Below are 10,695 nucleotides of genomic sequence, written 5' to 3'. Positions count from 1 at the left end.
ATCTGCACCTCTCCTTGGGGAGCCCTCTGTTGCTGTGTCTTTATTTTCTTTACAACCACTGGTCATGCTTTTAATAGAGAAGGAGTCAGTGCCCCTAGCACCACCCCTTCATCCCTCCCCAGCTCCCCCATTTTCAGGGCTGATGGCACCTTTCTCTCCCTCCTCCGGGTGCCTCCTCTGCTACAACCTTTACCTTTTCTACAGTGCCTCACAGCAATGCTAGCTGAGTCTTCAGCAGCTCTCTTACCTTCCCCTCAATGCTTCACAGCTGGCGTTCTTGTGCCACCTCCTCCTGGCAGCACTGCTGTCTCATTCTGTAAGGAATCTTTCATCTCCTTCACTGGACCTTGCAGCTCATGTTCTTGCACTGCCTGTTGTGGTTTTTTCAAGGGTCCATCCTTTTCCTTCATGGCCTTTACCTCTTTAACAGCACCTCACTGCCGGTGTTCTTGTGCTGCCTCCTTTTGTATCAATGCCATTTCATCCTTCAGTGAATCCACAGCAGTTCGCAGCTCGTGTTCTCATGCCACCATTTCTTGTGTCTGTCTCAGAAGCATGTCCTTCTCATCTGTAGACTTTTTTAATACTGTGAGAAGCAGCCAACCCACAGCCCCTGCTGCCTCACAGGCACTCTGTCTCTCAAAAGACCTACTTACTATACCAAGGGCCACCCCTACTGCCTCAGGTATCACTTCAATTTCCTCCAGTCCTGGGATGGGGCCCAGCACTCTAGAAGGCAAGCCACCTCAGACCACATACCCACTGGGGGACAATCCATTGTCTCTCCATTCACAGGGGCAGCCTGCTAAAGCACCCCTCCCATAAGGACAGCCTGTCTTTTATCTTAGTCAACAATGAACCTTGCCGACTGTCACCAATTATCTTGCCAATGGGTTTCAGCCCCTGGCAAGTTCACTATAGATTCAATGTGACCATAGAAATGATAGTAGAACATTCTTGGGGTGAAAGGGTTTATTACCCAGCTTGTTCTCCTGGCGATAGTTTGAGCACTAGAATTACATCTGCATCCAACAGTTTGCAGGTCTGTAATCCTCTGTCATCTCTGCCTCCACCCAGAGCACTGGGCTGAGCTCTTTATATAGTGACTCAGTCAATAATAGCTTATTGCCTATGGGTGTGGAAGCAGTAGCCTAGCAACAGGCCAGTTACATCAAGAGGTTTAGGTTCAGTGAGGATCCTGGCCATAGGAACCCCAACTTTCCCCACAAGAGGGATTGGACTTTCAGTCTTACTCCTCCAGTTGCCAGGAGGGGGAGAGGGGCTGGAGGCTGACTTGGTCAGCAATGGCCAGTGACTTCATCAATGTGTCTCTGTATGGAAGCCTGCACAACACCGGAGGGACGGGGCCCAGAGTGCTTCTGGGTTGGTCAGCAGGGCCAGGGGAGTGGCACACCTACAGACAGCATGGAAGCTCTGGCCCTTTCTCCCACCTGCCTTATGCGTCTCTTCCATTTACCCATTCCTGAGTTGTGTCCTTTTATAATAAGCCAGTAGTCCAGGAAGTAAACTATTTTCTGTAATTCATGAGCTGCTCTGGCAAATTAATCAAGCCTGAGGATGGGTTTGCAGGAACCTCCAATTTATATTAGTCAGCCAGAAGCACAGGTGATAGCCTGGACTTGCAATGGGCACATGAAGGAGGGAGAGGGGACAGTTCTGTGGGACTGAGCCCTGTTGAAATAAATTTCCAGGCCCAAGATGGAACTGCGTCTGCCCAGGGTGCCACCTCAGGAAACCAAAGCCTAACCTTCTGTGTGTCTATAAACACTCTGATTGACCAGAATCGCAATGTATCCAGCAGCCAATCCCCCACGGCCAAGAATCTGTAATGGTTTCCTTTTTCTAAATAAGGTCAGATATTCAACCTCAGCCAATCAACTTAAACCAAAGGCTTTTTCCTTATTCCCTGGCTGACCTGCTGGCCTTAGAAGGAAAGCCCCGACCTTCTGGCCAATGAAGCCCTGGCTCTGTGTTTCACCAATCTGTAAAACACGCTCTTGCCCAAACACCTTCGGGAAGAGGGCTCCACAGCTGGTGGACCACTGCAGTCCCCTGTCCACGCCTTGTTTTCTCTTGAATAGAGGGCATCAAATTTGTTACCCAATTGTTTTATTTTTGTCATTTGGCAGCTTTTAACCTGTGGGATCTGACTATCTCTGGGAGGATAGTGTCAAAACTAAGTAAAATGGTAGGACACCCAGTTGGTGTCCCAGAATTGCTTGGTGTATGATGAATCTGGGGTCAGAATCGAGGTAGTGTTGTCAGAGCACTGAGAGTAGGGGACGCACACAAGAGGTATGTGTGTTTTTCTTTTACAGATACACATGGGTTCCAGACCCTCTGCTGTTTCCTGGCTGAACAGACAAGCTGGCCCTCAGCTTCCTCCTTGGTAGCCTGCTGACACCTGTCTCATGGGGCTGTTCTGCACTATGACGTGATAACTTCTGTTGCTGCTTTGACTTCTATTTAAAACTCACTGTTAATATTTAACTTTCTAATTAGATAATAAGCAACTTGCAAACTTTGCATTAGGCACAGTGTCCTATCCCAGGTAGAACTTTCACTTCTTCAGGTACAGTTAACACTGCTTTAATATGCTAAGTAAATAGATGCTAGACCATGAAGCTGACAGCAGAAAAATGGTATTGGAAGGCTCTATACCCCTGCACTGCACAGGATACTGGGGTCATTGTGCACAAGGACACACAGCCTTAGTGCTGTTCTGACATGGATGTGCCTAGTACTATATCTGAGATTCCCAGAACTGCAAGGGCAGGCTGCTTAGCTCCCCAGAGGTCCTGGGCCCGTTTTCAGCTCAGCCCCCACTTGCTCCCATTTATAAAGATGGCTTCTGCTTGGTTCCTGCGGCACATGTTGTTTTCCTGGTGTCCTCCCAAGTATTCCATGCCAAGGATGACGTGTGTCATCCTGAGCAGAACCCTGTTGGGGATGAAAGGGGGTGCTAGCTATACTTATATCAGGATAGCAGACATGACATGGTGCCAGAGACCTGTCTGGGAGACCCAGGCTGGCTGGGGAGTGGAGGTCGCCACCAAGTACCGGGTCTGCTGGACACGGATGGCCTCCGCACACTGCGCTTTGCACCGCAGGCTGGACTTGTCATCTGGATCAGACTCGCCCATCCCCTTCCTAGGGAGTGAGCTTGGCCGAGTCCCAAGGTTAGCTCCCATTTCACTCTGAGAAAATAGTCATGTTTCCTGCAGTACAGCAAGGGCTGCTATTAATCTGTCATCAGCTTACAGGACAAGCAGTCCTCGACCATGGGCACAGACATAGGGCACTGTGCACTTACAGGACTCTGTCAGGTCCCCCCGGGCTGTGACATCAGGGCCCTGCCAGTTGCCCCCTGGGCTGTAATGCGCAGCACCCCAGCCACACACAAAGTAGGTCACGGGGTCAGAATGCTTTCGGGAGTCCCAGCAAACCTGGCGTGGCCGCAGCTCTGACTCCCAAGCAGCTGCCCCCAACCCCAGCTCCCCCTGACCTCTTTGCTAAAGCATGGACTTGGGTCTCTCTGACTCCCACTTTGAGGCGCCATCCACACCAAAGTACTCCCCCAAATGCCCCTGCCTGTCATTACATATAATGATCACATAGTTTCTCCTTTAAGTGAAAAGCAGTTTCCCTTAGAGGTCCTATGAAAAGCGCACGTTCACTTGAAGGGTAAGAATGCCCATTACAGCCTTGGGGTTATCAGAACACTGGTGCTTTAGAGGAAGATCTTTTAAGGGTGTGTGTGTGTGTGTGGTGGGGGAGTCCCTAGACATCATTTGTCAAAGGACTAGCAGTATTTTAACTCCTGGAGGGTGTTTCTGGTAAGTAGTAGGACAAGGTGACCAGAGACGAGTTAAAAAAATTATTCTTGAAGTCAATTCAGTCCCTTTCCCAGGTCTGTGTCTCTCTTTGGTGAGTTCTGCACTTCTGGAAGTTCAGTTAAATGCTGTTCCTCAATCCCTTATCGAGGCCAGCTCTGTGCATGGTGTTACACACTAGGCGTGGGTGGTGCCACGAAGGGTAAGACGTAGTCCTGGTCGCTGAGCAACTCCAAACCTGGCAGCCACTCCAGAGAATTCCACAGTGCCAGGACTTGCTACCTGCCCCTGCTCAGTCAAGGTTTCAGCCCCCATATGCTGTTCTTATTTCTTTAAGAATTATACATGCATTCCTAGAAGAACAAAAGAATCACCCCTCACCCAAGTGGTGAAGAAGAGTGACAGACAAGTGCCTTTTCTAAAGAAATGTCCTACTGGGTTGCAAGTGTATTCTAACTCTGTCTTTGAGAGATTTTTTTGGTTGCTGAGTCTCAGTGTATAGATGACCACATTTGTAGTGAATCCCATGGCATAATTGCCTCCCACCTCTTTCACAAGCTAGGGAAAAGAGAGTAGAATGAAGACCCTGCCTGTCCCGGACAAGCTGAGTGGCTGGGCCCTTCCTGAGCGAGGCGCTCTCTCTGCTCTCCTTCAAAGGGCCCGTGGGTCTGGGTGAGCACCAATGGGCGCTTTACAGGGACACAAGCAAAAGGCTCCTAACTACTGTGGCCCAAAAATAGAATGGCTGCCATGACAGGGAGTTTTTCTTCACGAGCTTTAAACAAAGCAGAAGCTGGACAACCTCTTGAAAGGGGTGTTGTAAAGATGAAGAAAAGCATAAACGATGAATAAAACAATAGTCATCTTTATGAGGCACCTACGGCCTGCACTCGGGTGGGGAGGGCTCCCTGAATCATGCTGTGGGGCCAGTTGGAATGCCACTGAATGCTTCAAAGGCCTTTTGCTATCATCTAAAATACTGCATATGGAATGTTTATCGAATGAACCTCTTTCTCTTGGGAGTGAAGGGAACTTGATAAAACACAGTGTTATCAAACGGTTACCCAGGTTTGGAAACTCTCAAGGACATACTAACTGGGGCTACTGGCTGGGTCCCCAGGCTTTGCCAGCTTAGAAACTCACATGTGTTTAAGGAGTGATTTACTTTAGGCTGAAAGGCTGTTGCTTTAACAAAGAGAGAGAATCTGGGACATTATTCAAGGCTTTAGAACAAAGTTTGAACCCAAACTGGGACTTGTGCCTGGGCATTCGTCGACTTTGCAAATGAAAACAAAATAAAATTGAAAACAATCTGTTCAGATGAAGTAAGAAAGGGCGTCATTACATGTTTGTGAAGATGTACTTTTAATAATGTTGCTGTTTGTAAGGTACCACTGGTGACAATTTAGATGCAACTTGAAACCAACTGGACATTTTCTTTCAAACTGGTTTAAATGGGATTTTATCATTAATTTCAAAACACTGTTTGAGGCCTGTGATAGTGTGATTTGTAATTAGAAATACATGGTCTTTGTCCTGTTCTGCACAGAGCTCCTGTGTTTATGGTCAAATCCTTGTTTTCTAAGTGATGAGAGAGGTAAAGTCGTCTTTTGTTACGTCAATGAAGTGACTTTTGGACCCCACCTAAGGATGGGAGCTGGTTGCCGGGGAGCCAACCTTGTGATTAGGGGGTTAGAACTTTCAGTTCCACCCCCCAGCATCTGGAGAGAGGAGAGGGGCTCAGGTTTGACTCCATCACCAGTGGCTGTTGAGTTAGTCAGTCATGCCTGTGTGATGAAGCCTCCATGCAAACCCAAAAGGACAGGGCTCAGGGGGCTTCTGGGCTGGGGAACCCACGGAGATTTGGCAAGAGTGGTGCATGGGAGCGGGCATGGAAGCTCCACCCTCTTCCCCATACCTTCTCCGGCACGATGCTTCCATCTGGCTGTGCGTGAGATATATGCCCTTTTATAATAAGCCAGTAATCTTTCCTTTTTTAAAAATTTTTTAAATTTCTTCTTAAAGTATGATTGATATACACTCTTATGAAGGTTTCACATGAAAAAACAATGTGGTTACCACATTTACCCATATTATCAAGTCCCCCCCACCCATACCCCAATGCAGTCACTGTCCATCAGTGCAGCAAGATGCCACAGATCCACTATGTCTCTTCTCTGTGCTACACTGTTCTCCCCGTGATCCCCACACCATGTGTACTAAACATAATACCTCTCAGCCCCCTTCTCCCTCCCTCTCCACCCACCCTCCCACACCCCTTGCCTTTGGTAACCACTAGTTCCTTCTTGGAGTCTCTGAGTCTGCTACTATTTTATAAACCAGTGATCTTGTAAGTAAAACGTTTCTCTGAGCTCTGTGAGTCGTTTTAACAAATTACTGGAACTCGAGGAGGGAGTCTTGGAAAGCACTGATTTAGAGCTGTCGGAAGCTGGTGTCCTGGGGGCGGCCCTCCCTTGTGCCCCTCCGCACCGCTGGGATTCCTACCCGAACCTACTTAGATACCAACAGCCTCTTAAGTGTTTACTTGGCTCATTGTCAGGAAAACTGGCATTCTCAGTCCCAGAACTCTAAATTATGGAGAAACACTTCTCCTAATGTAAGACTAGCAACCCCCCCTGCACCATTTAGAACTCATTTATCTAAATAACAGCTGTTCTTTTATGCACCCTAAAAAATCCTAGTAATAGCTTACCCTTGCTGAACCCATATACTGCATCAGACATTGCTCCTTACATGTATTAAATCAAGAAAATCTACTTTACAGGTTAGAAATCTTGAAAAGAGCTGACGTTTTTCTTCTATAAGCAGTCTTTGTGTCAATGGTCTCTGGTTTTTTTGTTTTGTCTTATTTGCGTGTGTGTTTCTCCAGAGGATTGTCACACTTCCCTTTATGTGATCTTTCTCCCGGAAGCTTCAGAAAAGAGACCCAATCTCTTCCAACACTCCGAAGACTGATCAGAAATCCAGGAGGCTAAAATTTTCAAGAGCTTCCCAGTGACTCGTGATTCGTGTGCTTCATATGGGTATTAAAGTCGGAAAGCCGCCCCGGCTATCCCTCTTGAATTTCCTGGGATGCTGGTGGCCCCCGGGCGCTTCCTCCCTTTGGAGCCCTGCCCCCCAAAGGAATTCTTCACTTTTTCCTTCTTTCTCTGCCACTGGCCAGCCTCTGGTGCAGATAAAATGGAAAACCTGCATCATCCTGAGAACACATATTTGGAGTCCTCTTCCTGTATTTTTTTTTAATGCCTTATATTGGGGCAGCAGTGGAATAGCGAACGCACAGCGTAGGTGGAGATAGTGCTTTTCAACCAGGCCAGGCGTGCAGTGAGAGAACTGAGGGTCTAGCCCCACGACAGCCTGTCCATCCATTGTCAAGGTCCAGGCCCAGAGCCGCCCTACCTCCAGCAGATGTCGTCACTGGCAGCAGCTCACAAACCGAAGGCTGGAAGCTTCTTGCCTTCTCAGATTTTCCCATCTTACATAAAGTAGGCTTCTTTATCCTCTAGCTGTGTATTACTAGTTTTGATAAATTAATACATTTGTGGTGAAAAATTAAAACACTACAAAAGGACACACAGTGAAAAATAAGGGTCCTCCCACAGGAGACCCCACCAGTGACACACCATTGCGGCCGGTGGCGAGGTGTTCTCCAGAGGTACTCCATGCGTGCCAAGCATATAAATGTATTTATAAACACCCTTTTGTACACAAATGGGAGCAGACTGGGCGCACACTCTACATCTTCCTTTATTCCCTGGACAGTAGATCTTGCAGATTGTCACCCATCAATCCCTCATTCTTGGTAACAGCATATTCACTATGTTAGAATGTGGTGTCGTTGTGCTGCCCCTTCTTGCACTGCATGGCTCAGAAGATGTTTTGAGATCTCTTTGATCACCCTGCTCACTCTGTTTCAAGGCTTTCTGAAGTGTGCTTCCTTCAAGATAGGCTTCAGTATAACCATAATGAAATGGCCGAGGATTTTTTTTTTTTTTGAGAGGGCATCTCTCATACTTATTGATAAAATGGTTGTTAACAACAATAAAATTCAGTATAGGGGGGTCAATGCTCAATGTATAATCATTAATCCATCTCAAGTCTAATTCTCGTCAGTCTCCAATCTTCTGAAGCATAACGAACAAGTTCTTACATGGTGAACGAATTCTTACATAGTGAATAAATTCTTACATGGTGAACAGTACAAGGGCATTCATCACGGAAACTTTCGGTTTTGATCACACATTATGACCTATAAACAATCAGGTCAAATATGAATATTCGTTTGATTTTTGTACTTGATTTATATGTTGATCCCACATTTCTCCCTTTATTATTATTATTATTTTTATTTTTAATAAAATGCTGAAGTGGTAAGTAGATGCAAGATAAAGGTAGAAAACATACTTCAGTGCTGTAAGAGGGCAAATGTAGATGATCAGGTGTGTGCCTATGGACTAAGTATTAATCCAGGCTAGACAAGGGCAGCAAGACATCCATGGATGCAGAAGATTTCTCTCAAAGCAGGTGGGGGTGAGGTTCTGAGCCTCACCTCTGTTGATCCCCAAATTCTCACCTGATGGCCCCCCTGCGACTCTGCCTGTCTTAGGTTGTTCCTCCCTTTAGGAATCTTACCCGTCTCTGGCTAACCAGTCATCTTCCGGGGCCATACAGGGAAATGTAAAGTTGGTAAGTGAGAGAGAAGCCATATTGTTTGAAAAGGTTAGCTTTTTACTTCTTTGCAGATTTATGCCCTGTGGCTTCTATGCCCAGCACTTGTCTCGAGGTATCTTTACCACCTGGAGGAATTATGATACTCGGTAAATTCGATATGAGGCACGAATTCTATTTAAGGGTTGTAATTAGGAAGAAAGAAGAAAAGCTATAGATGTAGCATATGGAAGGAAACATGGGAGGATTGATTATTTCTTTGATATATCTTCCTGTAGAGTACCTTAAGTATGTATAGGTTTTAAACTACTAACTAATTTGCACACACATATTAACATAATAGGAATATGGTGACATAAACAAAGCAAATCTATAATTACCATCCATCTCCAGTGAAGCCAAGAAAACCATTTAGGCACCCTAGGCATTTGTGAAAATTTGTCTATGGTATGATGGATATTGTCCAACTGTACTTGAACAGTCTGAGAGAAATCAGACAAATTAAAGCAGCCCATTTCTGGGATCTGTTCACATCCCATATGTTCTTTTAACCGTAGATAGTCTATAGTCATAAGATTTTGGAGTGCTACACCTTGCACCCCTCCAAACTCCTGGTTGAGTTCCAACAGTACAGATCCGGTCAAATTCGTTGTCTCACTATATGCACATGCCAGCCTAGACATCTCCCTCCTCATTCCTATGGCAAGTCCAGGAGACGATGGGCTGGATGCAGCCACAACCGCAGCATCGTCTGGATCCCTGTGGAGGTTTTTTGATGATCATCCCCCGGCACAAGTCCTCCAGATGATGCCGGAAGCTCCTCCTCATATCGTATCTTAGTTCATTTTCTGGGTATCCAAGCTAGGCCTTGATCTTCTGCATAGAAACAAACAGACCCTTTGCCCACACTTTGACATGACCTCTATACCACTGTGCAGAACTCATTGGAGGTCAGCACACAGTAACTGCTTTTTTTTTTTTTTATTAAGAGAAAGGAATATTATCAGAAAAGAGTACCTCCATAGCTGATCATCTGACACCCTTTAAGTGATCAACATTAAGGATATTTAAAGCATGCGTTGATCTTTGATTTACCAATAGTTTTATCCTATCAAGGAGTAATCCCCCTTTTCTTTCTTTCTTTCTTTCTTTCTTTCTTTCTTTCTTTCTTTCTTTCTTTCTTTCTTTCTTTCTTTCTTTCTTTCTTTCTTTCTTTCTTTCTTTCTTTCTCTCTCTCTCTCTCTCTCTCTCTCTCTCTCTCTCTCTCTTTCTTTCTTTTTTTTTTTTCTTTCTTTTTTTTTTAATTTTTAATCTACACTTACATGAAGAATACTATGTTTACTATGCTCTCCCCTATATCAGGTCCCCCCTAATAACCACATTACGGTTACTGTCCATCAGCTTAGCAAAATGTTGTAGAGTCACTACTTGTCCTCTCTGTGTTGTGCAGCCCACCCTCCCCTTTCTCCCTCCCCCCCATGCATGCTAATCTTAATACCCCCCTTCTTCTTCCCCCCCCTTATCCCTCCCTGCCCACCCATCCTCCCCAGTTCCTTTCCCTTTGGTACCCGTTAGTCCATTTTTGGGTTCTGTAATTCCGCTGCTGTTTTGTTCCTTCAGTTTTTCCTTTGTTCCTATACTCCTCAGATGAGTGAAATCATTTGGTATTTCTCTTTCTCCGCTTAGCTTATTTCACTGAGCATAATACTCTCCAGCTCCATCCATGTTGCTGCAAATGGTTGGATTTTTCCACTTCTTATGGCTGAGTACTATTCCATTGTGTATATGTACCACATCTTCTTTATCCATTCATCTACCGATGGACATTTAGGTTGCTTCCAATTCTTGGCTATTGTAAATAGTGCTGCGATAAACATAGGGGTGCATCTGTCTTTCTCAAACTTGATTCTGCATTCTTAGGGTAAATTCCTAGGAGTGGAATTCCTGGGTCAAATGGTAGGTCTGTTTTGAGCATTTTGATGAACCTCCATACTGCTTTCCACAATGGTTGAACTAATTTACATTCCCACCAGCAGTGTAGGAGGGTTCCCCTTTCTCCACAGCCTCGTCAACATTTGTTGTTGTTTCTCCTTTGGATGGCAGCTATCCTTACTGGTGTGAGGTGATACCTCATTGTAGTTTTAATTTTCAT

Source organism: Manis javanica, chromosome 9 (genome assembly GCF_040802235.1).
Source record: "Manis javanica isolate MJ-LG chromosome 9, MJ_LKY, whole genome shotgun sequence".
In the NCBI taxonomy this organism is placed as follows: domain Eukaryota; kingdom Metazoa; phylum Chordata; class Mammalia; order Pholidota; family Manidae; genus Manis; species Manis javanica.
This window is presented reverse-complemented; position numbering follows the sequence as displayed.